Here is a 13,554-nt window from a genome sequence, read left to right as displayed (position 1 = left end):
AAAATCACACTTGCTCGCAAGTCAACTCAGACTGATAAATGTTGTAAGCCTGTTCATATTTTTTAAGATATTAAAAATATTTAAACAGTAAAAATTCTACAAAGCCTCTGTTCTCCCGCATCAAAAGCTTTTTTCGTCACACAGTACATTTTGTACAGGACACCTGCTAGTCTGCTACTCATCTCCTCTCCAGCCTTGTCCTAAATATTACATTTTGTGAGTTCTGACTGTGGCGTTATATCACAAAAATTATCCTGCATCCGTTCCCGTCATTTATTTACATATAATTTGGATATAAAAATTGAAAAATATGTATAAAATAATAAAAAAGAAAAAGAAAAATGAGTGAAATGATAGCATCCGTTGATTTTTAAGGTGTAAGAGGGAGACAGTTGAATAAAAGTAATGTGAAAAGAAAAGAAATGTGGGGAACGATGGGACCATCTACTAGTTTTGATAAATTTTGAAATTTAAAAAATTGGATGTGACACTCAAAAATAAAGCTATAAAGAAATGGGTGGGAAGGAGGTGTAAGTGTTTTAACCGGAAAAAGTTATTTTTTATTTTATTTTTGTTTTTTAAGTTTTAAAAAAAGGATTTTATTTATATGCAAAAGTGATGTTCAATTCATAAATTTCTCTAGTTTAGGCTCTATCTTTGTCCATTATTTATCCGACCCAACTTACAATTGAAGTCGAAAAAAATTATTAAGAATTATACTTTATAAGGTACAATAATTAATAATATAATAATTAAATAATTGAAGTTATTTTTAAACTAATTATATATATTTACTGCAAAGATTAAAATTTTCCTATTTTGAATTTCAGCATATAAATTTATAATACAAACAATATAAATGAATTATTATTATTATAATCTATTGGATTGAAACTCCCTCTTTTTACTTAACCAAGCAAGCCCATGTGTAAGAACTTTTTTTTAACTTGGGTCGTTTGGTTGACAGAAATTTATGCAGCTATTCAAAATACGGGAAGTGATAACCTGTCTTGTTGTTTGGTTTACCAAATACACGTGAAATACAATTCATCAGGAAGTTCTAATACCTACGTTATACAGGAAGTAACTTACCCACTCCCCCGTTGGTAAATCACATTTCCTGCATCCACTTAGATTTAATTTATATGTAATATACAAGTAAAAATGCATATCCTATATTAAAATAATAAAGTAATATATTTAATAATTATAATTAGTTAAATTTTAGTTATTATATTTATTATTATATCCTAATATATTATTATGCTTACACATAATAATAATAATTTATTATTATATTTATTATTATTATTATTATTATTATTTATTATATCCTGATAAATTATTATGTTTATGCATAATAATAATAATAATTAGTTAACTAGATTTAATTTATTATTATTATTATGTTTAACTGAGAATATTATTGTTGAATTATACTTCTTCGCCCTATAAAAATATAGAATATGTTCTGTTGATAGAGGAATTTGGTGAATCAACAAACGTGAGGTTCGTTGCTGGAATAAGGTGTTTCACGGTGATTATATGACGGAAATCCGCCGTGGGCGGTGGTTTTGAGTGTTTGAGGGTGGCTGAGATCAAGGGAATATATTTCTGCTCTCGTTCTCACAACTCTCGATATATCCCCCTAATGTGCCTACGTACCCCTTTATATAGGGGATCAAGCCATACGTAGTTCTATGGAACCAGGAGTCCTAGTTTGATCAGGACTAGGCCTCTTGGCGATAAGGTCGGAGATAGGCCGAAGGCCCATCCTGGAGAGTCCTACTCCTGTTAGAATTAGTCTTGAGTATGACCACCTCAGACTCCTAATCCAAATAGATCACGGATTCAACGATATCTCCACTACGAGAGATAGCATCTACCACGACTCTTATGGAGAAGTTATCTGGGCAAGCCATGACCAACCCCTCAAGGTGCAGGGACATGTCCTCACTTCCCGGTGAGGTCTTCATCTTCAGGCAAAGTAGACAAGGAGTCAAATTACACGATCGTCTCAATCCCCCAATGAGGGCTAACTCACCAGAATACAGGATTCAGACATATGATCGGCCTTCAGATTACCCCGGAGGGCCTTCAAGAACCATGATCACCTCAAGCCCCCACACGAGGGTTAACTCGGCAGATAGCAGGATTGAGGATTGTAGATCATGCCCGGATGAGCCCGATAACTATCAGATGAGCCTGATAACTACCAAATGAGCTTGGTAACTGGTCTTCATATCCCTCGGAAGGGTCGTCACGGAGACTCACTCATCCTCTCTCTCTCATCATGTATTTCATAATTATGTCCCTTTTTAGGTCAAGGGACGCGCCTCTCTCGGGAGGACGCGTCCTTCCCTTTCCTTGTCTTCATGTTCTTCTTCCTGGACAAGAGACCGCACCTCCCGGACCATGTCTGGGGAGGGCGCGTCCTCTCCTTTACCTGGTATACAAAAATGGCTACAACAAGTACTCCCCAGATTCTCCTATCATTAAAATGTTAGGGGAATCTTCACATCTTCTGTCGCTTTGCTGTTCATCCAGTTCTTTGGCACTTCTTCCTTTGACAAGACGCGTCCTTCCTAGTGGGCGCGTCCTTCCTCGTCCAACATTCCACCCGTTATTTAATTTGAAATTCAAACTGACAGCTGTCCCTTTCTTCCCTATAAATACCCCTTCTCACATTCGTCTTCTTCATTTCACGCAACTGCCATTCTCTCTCCGGCGATTTAAGCTTTCCGAGCACGACATCGTATTTTCCGGCCACTATCTGCGATTTCAACTCAACCAATTGCTTCCCCATCTACCAAGGTACGATTTCCATCCATTTTCGTCAGATTTCGCCGAGTTAATTAGTAGATCTAAGCATATGTCCTTTCGACTACCTCCATGTTCTTCGCGTTCTTCAAATGTGCATATGTATATATGTTTGTATCTTCTCGTCTTGGATCCGTTTGATCCGCTCTAGTTTTATATAAAAGTGTTTGTAGAATGTAAATTCGCATTTCTAGGCTCAAGGCGCGTCCTCCCTTTTTGGACGCGCCTCCTGTAGTTTAGGCTAATGTCTCTTAAACTGAACACTCCCCTGTGGCTCCCCTTCTCGAGAATCCTTCCAACTAATTGGAGGGCGCGTCCTGAACACACAACGCGTCTTTCCTTTTATCACAAACCCTTCTTCTTTCTTGCACCCCTCTTTGGTCCATTTTCTCAATCTTATTACCGAGAGGGCGCGCCATGATTCCTTTCTTCTTTTCTTTCAGCTGGCAGGCGAGGGCGCGTCTCCACCCTTCCATCCATTCAGAAATTTCTTAGAAAGACGAGGCATCTCCATTTCTCCTCCAGAGGTGTTTTCTCCATCACCACCTCGTCCATCCTACATCCTTTCTGAGGAGGACAAAGAAAGAATCACTCGTAATCTTATACGAGATATGGAGTCTTCCCACTCTTCAACTCCTCATGCCATCACCCCCAATGCTCCTACAAACGAAGTCACCATCTCACAAACCATCTGTGGTCGCCCTTCTGACTACGACTCTTCGTTCGAGAACTGGCTGGAGGAACCTAAGGGCGCGTCTGTCCCTACCCGTAAGGGGAAGGGAAAATATTATCAAATCATTTCATCCTCGGAGCGTGGCACCTCTTCTTCCTCGTCTAGCGACAAGGATGATTTAAACTACGAGCTTTCAGACAAGGGGGAAGAAGGCGCGTCCTCCCACCAAGCCAGTGAGGACACAGCTGATGAAGAGTCCTCCCAGGGCGCGTCCCAAAGCAGAGCCCCCAGGATCCCCCCATCTCCTCCACCTTCCCCTGAACCCTATTCTCATCCAAAAATAGAGGAATGGGAAGAGGACGTGAGTTGGTCTGATTATGAGGATATGGAACTCTCTTCTAAGATGGTCGAGGAGATAAAGAAAAACAAAGGAAAGCTAAGCTGCGTAGACCAATCCTCAACTCTCTCTTGGGAGGAGTTGGAATGGACAATGGCCTATTATGAGCAAAAAGGGACGGCCGTGGTGCCTCTCGAGGAGATGAGGGCTCATCGTTTCGATATAGGAAACTGCAGGATTCCTCGCCTTGTCCTGACTCCCCGACATGTCAGTTTAGGGGTGGGCGCGCCTCTCCATGAGTACTTTGAGGCCATTTGCGAATGGTTCGATGTCGCGCCTATCCAGTTATCCCCAAACTCTTATAAACTGGCGGCCGGACTATTTATCCTCTACAAAGATGAGGGATACGGCGCGCCCTCCATGGAAGAGTTGAGTTATTTTTTTCGTCTGACAAGAAGTTCCATGGGTTATTTCTTTCTTGTGGTCAGAAAACAACACAACAACAAAGGCTTTAGCGAAGGGCGCGCCTCTCACATCAAAAAGTGGAAAGAGCCTTTCTTCTACGTTTATGACGTTAAGAGGGTTAGGACACAATTCAATGTGTCTCCAGGTTAGCACATCTTCTTAGAGGACGCGTCCTTACAGTTGTAGCTATCTCTTTACTTATTTAATTTCTTATCTTGTTTAGTCGAGCGTGGGATGCCCTCCCTAGAGGATGAAGCTTTAGAGAGGGTGCAGCACATCCTGAACCTTCCTCATGAGAGGAAGAATATGACACTCCTTGTCACCACCCCAAACCTCATTAGGGCTGGATTCCTCTCCCCCAACATAGGCACCAAAGTGGGGTTTAAAGTGTTCAGAGATGGTCGTCCTCTCAGAGATAGAAAGCATAGATTTTCTAGGGAACACCCCAGGGAGCCAAGCCCTGATGATTTATCTGACAGAGGTATTTCAGGGCGCGTCCTCCCCATATGGGAGTCTATAATTTTGAGGACGCGTCCTATTCTTACATATTTTCCTCTAACGCATATCTTACTCTTTCCTTATACTTGCTTTAACTTGCTTATCATTTTACCAATTATATGCGACTAACACATTTTTATCGTTATAATGCAGACATGACAAACGTTCCAGCCTTCTTCAACCGGACGAAGCTCAACACTGGTGAGGGCGCGTCCTCTCAACCCTCAGGATCAAAACGGGGCGCGCCTGCCCTCGACACCCAAAAGCAGGGCGACAAGGTCAATCCCACGCTGGAGGACTCTAGGGTCTCGAAAAGGCAGAGGGTGTTGAAAAAGTCCTCCACCGGCCTCTCAACCAGGGCTCTGGGCGAGATAGGCGCGTCCATTGCCTCGGACGAAGAATTAAGGGCATGGCGCGTCAAGTCCGAGGCTGACAAGGATGCATGGATCCTTAAGGCCAGCTGTGAGATGTTGGTCCACAATATGGACAGAGAAAATGCTAAAGTGGCTCAGGAGACGCGCCTTACGAATCTGGAGAAGGAGGTCTCCCAGCTAAAGAAGGATGCGAAGAAGCAGGAGAAGGCGCTGCAGGCAGCTGAAAGCTCCAAGAAAACAGCTGAGGAGAGCCTAGCAACTGAGAAGGCGCGCCTTGAGAAGGAAATCACCGATCTCAAGAAGGCGAACTCCACCCTTGAATCCACCAACCAAAGTCTGGTGGAGGAAAAGGACAAAGTGGAGGGCGCGTCCTTCTTCGAGGGGGTGTGTAGCTATGTCGCTACGTTCCTCTCTGGGGAGCCTGATTATGATTGGTTGCCCAAGTTTGGGAAGACCGCGGCCGACTTTATGGCTAAGTTTCCTGAGGAGCACCCTGAATTGATGGCGGCCAAACGGGCCGAACTGGAGGCCACCCTGGCCAAGGAGGCAGCTGAGGGGACGGCGCGCCAAGAAGGTGACCATCAAGGGGAGGACGCGTCCGTCCAGTGAATCATATTGTTATTTAATCTGACATTGTATCAAACATTGAATGTTTTGAATATTTTGAGGAGCGGGTCCTCTGTAAAACCCTGCAAGTTGTAATTTATACATCTTGTTGGCCGGCGCGCCAAAACGACTTCATCAATGCATGCAGTCTTTTTATTTAATTTTGCCGTCTTTGTCTTTTGCTTGCAATGTGTGAACGTTTATTATTGCTTAAGATACCTTTTGGCGCGTCCTGCCATACCTCCGCGCCTCGATCTCAAATTCTCGGGTCTTAGCAAAGAACGAACTTCGTCTTGCCAGAGGGCGCGTCCTCTGGTAAGTTATTTTAATTCATTCTTTGTATTTACAATCATGGCGTGAATCACAAGCGGAGGGCGCGTCCTCCCTTATCGGGGATTTGTCTATATGTATGAGGTTTTCTACTTATCTTTTTGTATATTAGATAAGTAAAAGATTCCACACAACATTTAGATCAAGATAGGTTGGGTGCCCACCTTCGAGGAGGGCGCGTCCTCTCATCGGGGATATCATCCTACTCCCCAACTTAAGGAGGATCACCCTACTCCCCGAGTTACTCTTTTTGATGGGGGTGGTGAACTACAGGAGTCGTTTTCGTTAACTCGTGTTGTTAATGAGACAAGTACCCTTTGACGATGGGGGCGGGCGCGTCCTTCCTCGTTCATTGGGGGCGCGCCTCGTCCTTCTTCACTGTCTTTTCATGTTTATGAGTCATTACCCTTAATAAATTGTCGATGTGTTTTGACTTGTTTATGTGAGGGGAGAGCGCGGCTTCCATCTTTCGTACAAGTGTTAAAACACCTTGCTTCGACTTTTATGTAGGCATATATTGAACACATTGCACACTCATCTTTGCGGGGAAAGAGTGGCTTTAAGCCTTTATTAAGGAAAACTGAATTACAACGTGGCCTCTGGCCCATAGTAAATCTGATAACTAATGCGCTCGAGTACGAAACCGCACCCGTCCCAAGGAGCTGTTAACTCCAAGGGGACATAAAAGGACTAGCAAGGGCCTTAGCCTAAAGAGGGGCATATATATACCACTCCCCTAGACTGGGGATGACGTTTAGTCATTGCTAGTCTACGTAGCCTGTGGCTACTGATAATATTTCTTTAGATGCTCCGCGTTCCAAGGTCTTGGAACGGGCTTTCCCTCTAGGTCTTCTAATCTGTAAGTACCCTTCCATAATATGACCTTGACTCTGTAAGGGCCTTCCCAGTTGGCTCCAAAGACTCCATGTTGGGGATTCTTGTTGTTGAGTACAACCTTTCTAAGGACAAGGTCCCCAACCTGGAAGGGGTGAGCCTTTACTTTGTTGTTGTAATACTTAGCCGTCCTGCGTTGATACGCGGCCAGGCGTAGTTGTGATGTAGCTCTGATTTCTTCAATAATATCCAAGTATAATCTCTGACTTGCATCATTATCCAGTTGGTCGAAGTAGTCTCTCCTGAACGACCCTGCTCCAATCTCGATTGGGACCATGGCCTCGCACCCATAAGACAGGACGAAGGGCGACTCCCCGGTCGTTGTCCTAGGGGTTGTGTTGTAAGACCATAGGACCATTGGGAGTTCTTCCGGCCAATTCCCTTTGCTATCTTCCAACTTTGTCTTCAGAGTATGCTTGATGATTTTGTTGACCGCCTCCGTCTGCCCGTTGCTTTGGGGATGGTACACTGCCGCAAAATCTTTCTTGATTCCGAGATTTTCACATAGGCCTCTTAGCTCTTTGCTGTCGAACTGCTTTCCATTATCCGAGATCAGCTTGTAAGGGACTCCGAACCTGCAAACAATAGAGTTAAAAACAAAATCAGTTATTTTCTTGGCTGTGATGGTGGCCAAGGGTGCGGCCTCTGCCCATTTGGTGAAGTAGTCTACGGCCACCACTGCATACTTCACTCCTCCCTTGGCTTTAGGGAGTTCTCCGATCAGGTCTATCCCCCACATAGCGAAAGGCCAAGGACTTGTCATAGTGGTGAGGGACGTGGCTGGGCTGTTGGTGAAGTTGGCGAATCGTTGGCATTTGTCACATGTTCTGGCGAAATTGAAAGCGTCACTCCTCAAGGTTGGCCAGTAGTACCCCTGCCTCAAAATTTTCATGGCCAATGAGTTACCTCCCGAGTGGTTCCCACATATGCCTTCGTGGACCTCCCTCATCACATAAGTGCACTCCTCCCCGTCTATGCATTTGAGGAGGGGCTGATTGAAGCCTCTTTTATACAACTTCCCATCATATTCCACATATCTGGCAGCCTTGTATTTTAACTTTCGGGCTTCAGCTTTATCTTCGGGCAGCGTACCCTCCTTGATGTATTTCCAGATTGGGGTCATCCATGTTAAATTTTCACTCTTGTCTTGTATTTCTGTTACCTCAAGCTCGGGGATGCTAGGTACCTCCTGTATCTCTAGGCGGATAACTCCCAATAGGGCCGGATCTTTCTGAGATGCTAACTTCGCGAGAGCGTCGGCATCCCCGTTAAATTCTCTGGGTACCCTGTTTACCTGCACCTCTTCGAACTGATCTAGTAATCCCTGAACATACCTGAGATATATCGCCGTCTTAGGCCCCTTTGCTTGGTATCCTCCTTTGATGTGTTCGACCACCAGCATGGAGTCGACTTTTATAACAAGCTTTCTTACCTTCATTTCCAGGGCAAGCTTTAGCCCTCCGATTAGGGCTTCATACTCTGCATCATTGTTAGAGAGCTGGAAGGTAAAGTGAGTTGCGTTCAAGAGTCTATGTCCTTCCGGGCTTACGAGTACTATCCCCGCTCCTGCCCCTTCATTATTTACCGCTCCATCTGTATGCAAGATCCACCAGAGTTCGGGTATACTTTCCTTGGGGTATGCCTGTTGCGGGGGTAGGTCGGGATCATATTTGATCAGGAGACCGGACTCCTCCCCATCTTCCGGGAATTCCAAGATGAAATCTGCTAGGGCCTGTCCTTTGATGGCGGTCCTTGGTTTGTAGTCTAGGTCAAATTGCCCCAACTCGACTGCCCACTTCATCATTCTGCCGGTTACCTCTGGTTTATGCATAATTTGTCGGAGAGGGTACGCTGTCCTAACCTCCACCTTATGAGCCTGGAAGTATGGTCGCAGTTTCCTAGTTGCATGTACCAAGGCATATACCAGCTTTTCCATACTCGTGTAGCGAGTCTCGGCATCTAGCAACCTCTTGCTTACGTAGTAGATTGGGGACTGCCCCTCCTCATCTTCCTTCACCAATACAGCACTTATGGAGTAGTCTGAAACGGCTAAGTAGAGGACAAGCGTCTCTCCTTCCTGAGGTTTGGCCAAGAGGGGTGGTTCGCCCAAGTGCTTCTTGATTTTTACAAAGGCATCCTCACATTCCTCCGTCCATTCAAAGTTTTTGGACGCGCCTTTGATTGCCTTAAAGAATTCCTTGCACTTCTCCGAAGATTTCGACACGAACCTGTTTAAGGCGGCTATCCTTCCTGTCAGACTCTGTACTTGCTTCACATTGGTTGGGGACCTCATGTCCAGTAGCGCTTTTATTTTTGCTGGGTTGGCCTCGATGCCCCGATGGTTGACCATGAAGCCGAGGAACTTTCCCGACTCCACCCCGAATACGCATTTTTGAGGATTGAGCTTCATCCTATACTTCCTCAGAATTTCGAACATCTCTGACAGATGGGAAACATGGTCGGTATCCGCTTTAGATTTCACCAACATGTCGTCTACATATACTTCCATCGTCTTCCCAATCTGGTCTTTAAACATCATGTTCACCAATCTTTGATAGGTTGCTCCCGCGTTGATGAGTCCGAACGGCATACCGATGTAGCAATATAGCCCTCTATCTGTGATGAAGGAGGTGTGCTCCTGATCAGGCTCGTACATGGGGATCTGGTTATAACCTGAGTAAGCATCCATAAAGCTGAGGAGGGCGTGTCCTGCCGTCGAATCTACCAGCTGATCAATACGAGGGAGTGGGAAGCTATCCTTTGGACACGCCTTGTTGAGATCCGTGAAGTCTATGCATGTACGCCACTTCCCGTTGGGTTTCTTAACAAGTACGGGGTTTGCTAGCCATTTCGGGTAGAACGACTCCTTTACCAATCCTGCTTTCAAGAGGCGATCGACTTCCTCCTGCAGGGCCTCGGCTCTTTCTCCGCTGATGGGTCTTCGCTTTTGTCTAGCACCTTTTTTAGAGGGGTCGACATTCAGGTGATGACACATAACTGTCGGGTCTATCCCTACCATATCCTCGTGGCTCCAAGCAAATACGTCGAGGCTATTTGTAAGGAATTCTATCAGCTTGCTCCTTACCTCTGGACCTAGTTTGGATCCTATCTTCAGGATCTTGCCATCACTCCCCGGTGTAACTTGCACGTCGATCGTATCCTCGGCTGGCCCCGTGTTCTGCACTTGCATGGGTAATCTTGGGTCTAAGTCGAAGTCGAATTGGTGCCAGGTTTCCTTTGGTTCTGAGGGCGCGTCCTTAAAAACTTCTTTGGGAGGAGAGGGCTCCTCTAATTCCATGACAATCTCCTCTTGATCCATCCTTCTGACTTTCTTCGGAGGTGCCTCTTCCACTTCGATAACCAATTCTTCACATTCTTCGGACGTTGATTCATCGACAAGAGTGGGCTCGCCCTTGTGAGGGACGCGTCCTCCGAGTGGTGGGGGGCTGGGCGCGTCTTCACTGTCGCTTTCTGGATACTGAACGAGGTAGAGAGCATGGACCGAGTGAAGTTCTTCGTGGGGCGGCACTCCCCTTCTGTCTCGAAAATTCTTGAGTGACCGGCCATAGCAATCGCGAGATTCATATTGGGATCCCTTCACACAACCAACTCCTCCAGGAGTGGGGAACTTCAAAGTAAGATGATAAATGGAGGTGATTATCCTCATGTCCTTCAAGAGGGGGCGTCCCATAAGTGCATTATGCGCCGAGGGATGGTCGATGACCACAAACTCGGCAATTTGAGTGGCCGCTCGTGGAGCCTCTCCTAAAGTGACTGGTAAGCATATGGTTCCCTTGGCTTTGATGGCCTCTCCTCCGAAGCCGTATATGTAGAGATTCTCTACGGTCATGTCTTTGTCTGGTAATCCCATCTTCTTGTAGGTGTCATAATAGAGAATGTTGACTGAACTACCATTGTCAACAAATACTCGATGAACATTTAAGGTGGCGATGCGGATGGTGACCACCAAAGCATCATTATGGGGATGGTGTACCCACCTCGCATCGTCCTCCGTAAAGGTGATGTCCATGGTTTCTTCCTTAAATACTCGTGGGGCTCTGGCCGACAGATGGTTCACGTTGGTAAGAGGGTAGTCTTTCGCTTCCTTAGCATATTTCTCCATTGCCTTTCGACTGCCTCCCCCTATGTAAGGTCCCCCAAATATGCTCCTGATGCTGCCTTCTCTTACAAACTGAGTATCGTTCTGCTTTTCATCAGCTCTGTCATTCTGTGGAGCACCGAGGCCGCGTCTTTCTGGAGGGTGGTCTGTCCTGTACTTTTTTACCCATTCCGTTAGGTATCCTTCTTTGAGTAAATATTCGATTTCCTCTTTCAGATGCCGACACTCGGAGGTGCTATGTCCTGCTGATTCGTGGAGGTCACAATACTTCTTTTTGTCTTTGGCTATATGTTGGGGAATAGGTTGAGGTTTCTGGAACGGCACCTTATCCTTGGTCATCGCATAGACGTGTTCAGCTGAGGCTGTTAGCGGGGTATATACTCCTGATTGTCTCGGAGGAGGACTCCAAGTCCTTTTGCTCGAAGTCATATTTACTCTACCCGGAGAGCGGGCGCGTCCTCTTGGTTCTGGACTGGGAGTGCTATCTTTTCTTTTGTATTTAGATTTGGCGATCTCCTTTTGATTCTCGGCCAACGACTGCTCTACCTTTTTGAAGGATTCGGCTGCGGAATATAGCTCGGACAGGGAGGCCGGGTCCTTCCCTTGGAGGTGCTTCCAAAAGTCGGTACCAACCTTGAGTCCAGCGATAAGGAAGTTCTTCAGGGTTTCGTCTGAGGCTCCTTTCACTCCCATGGATTCCTGGTTAAACCTCTTGAAATATGCGGTCAAAGTTTCGTTGTCACGCTGCTTGACATTGGCAAGCGTAGTAACGGGTGGAGCGTATTTGGTTGCAGCTTGGAATTGTGTCATGAACATCTGCTGCATGCCTTCCCACGAGGAGATGACCCCTCCTCCCAACTTCTGGAACCATTGTTGAGCATTGTCTCTCAGGGTTGCTGCTAGGAACCTACACCTGACCAGGTCGGGGATCTGATATAAGTCCATTTCAATGTTGAATCTGATCAAGAATTCGCGAGGGTCAGCGTTCCCGTGATAGCGGAGATCTGCATTCAGGTTTCTGAAACCGGTTGGTAGTTGGGCCTCGCGGACTGCTGCGGTAAATGGTGACGAGATCTGTGGCGCCGTTGTGGCAGCGCTGGCTTGCAGAAGGGCTAGTAACTTCTTCAGGTCTTCGGGGTTAATCGTTCCGACTCCTGGAATAGTCTGAGTGATTACTGGAGGGGTAGCAGTTGTAGTTGCTAGGTTTGTGTTAGCCGCCGTGGTTTGAAACACGTTGTTGGCTTGAGTCTGGGTAGCGGTTGGTTGGACGATTTGGGTGAGCGTTTGTGTTGGAGGAGTGGGTGTGGTGGACACAGGAATAGTTTGTTGCGGAGTGGGAATGGGTGGAGTTGATGTGGCTTGCTGATTGACAGTGGTTATGATTGGAGGTGTCGTGGTCTGTTGATTGGCAGTAGGTGGGCCTTGGGGAGGCGTGTCTCCTTGATTGCCAAGGGGGCGCGTCCTTCCCGTGGTTCTTGGGTGCGGGGTGTGCTGGCTCGAGTCGCTTTGCGAAGGGAGGTACTCTATCACGGGTCCGCCCCGACGCCTTCCCCTTGAGTTTGGCGTGAGGCCTCTTCCTCTTCCCCGTACTCCTCGGTATGTCCTGCCCGTTCCTGTCTCACGTCTTGCCTCAGGGGGCGCGTCGTTCCCTTGAGGACGTAGGGGCGCGCCACTTCCCTGGGGGGGTCTCCTCTGCTCCTGCTCCGCCATTCGCACAATCATAGCCAAACTGTTTGGGGTGATACCTAGCCTTTCAGCCAGGGGCCGGGCGTCTGCGTTTTGGTTGACCGTCTCTGGTCCCGTCCCTCCCGTTTGCGCGGGAGGCGTGGTCACGTCCAGGGGCGCGCCGTTTGCGTCGTAGACTTCCTGGCTTATTATGGCTCCCGGCGGGAGGTTAGCGTTGGGGGGTGCATCTCCGTATTCTAACATTCGGGGGGTTGGTCGTCTGAAACGTCTACGCCCTCTCCTGCCATGGCTTTTGGAATGGCGCGAGTGTCTAGGGACGAGTTCTTCGAGCACAGACTCCATGGTATCTAACCTCGCATCATACCTCGCTTGACTTTGTTCCATTCGGTGGAGGGCACTAAGGAGCTCCGTGTTACTGACTACCACCGGGGGTGGGTTGTTCGGTAAAGTGCGGGGGTCCTGTATGTGCACCGGTGAGTATGGTTCTACTGGTTCATCTTCAACATAGTAATCTCCTTCATACGGGTCATCATCGTGATTGGCCATCTCTTCCTCTTCGAGATTTCACCTAGTCCCCTCCTTCTAGCGCCAATTTGTTGATAGAGGAATTTGGTGAATCAACAAACGTGAGGTTCGTTGCTGGAATAAGGTGTTTCACGGTGATTATATGACGGAAATCCGCCGTGGGCGGTGGTTTTGAGTGTTTGAGGGTGGCTGAGATCAAGGGAATATATTTCTGCTCTCGTTCTCA

The sequence above is a fragment of the Daucus carota genome, chromosome 8, assembly GCF_001625215.2.
Source record: "Daucus carota subsp. sativus chromosome 8, DH1 v3.0, whole genome shotgun sequence".
Classification (NCBI taxonomy): domain Eukaryota; kingdom Viridiplantae; phylum Streptophyta; class Magnoliopsida; order Apiales; family Apiaceae; genus Daucus; species Daucus carota.
The sequence above is the reverse complement of the archived record's forward strand: the minus strand, read 5'-3'. Positions refer to the sequence as shown.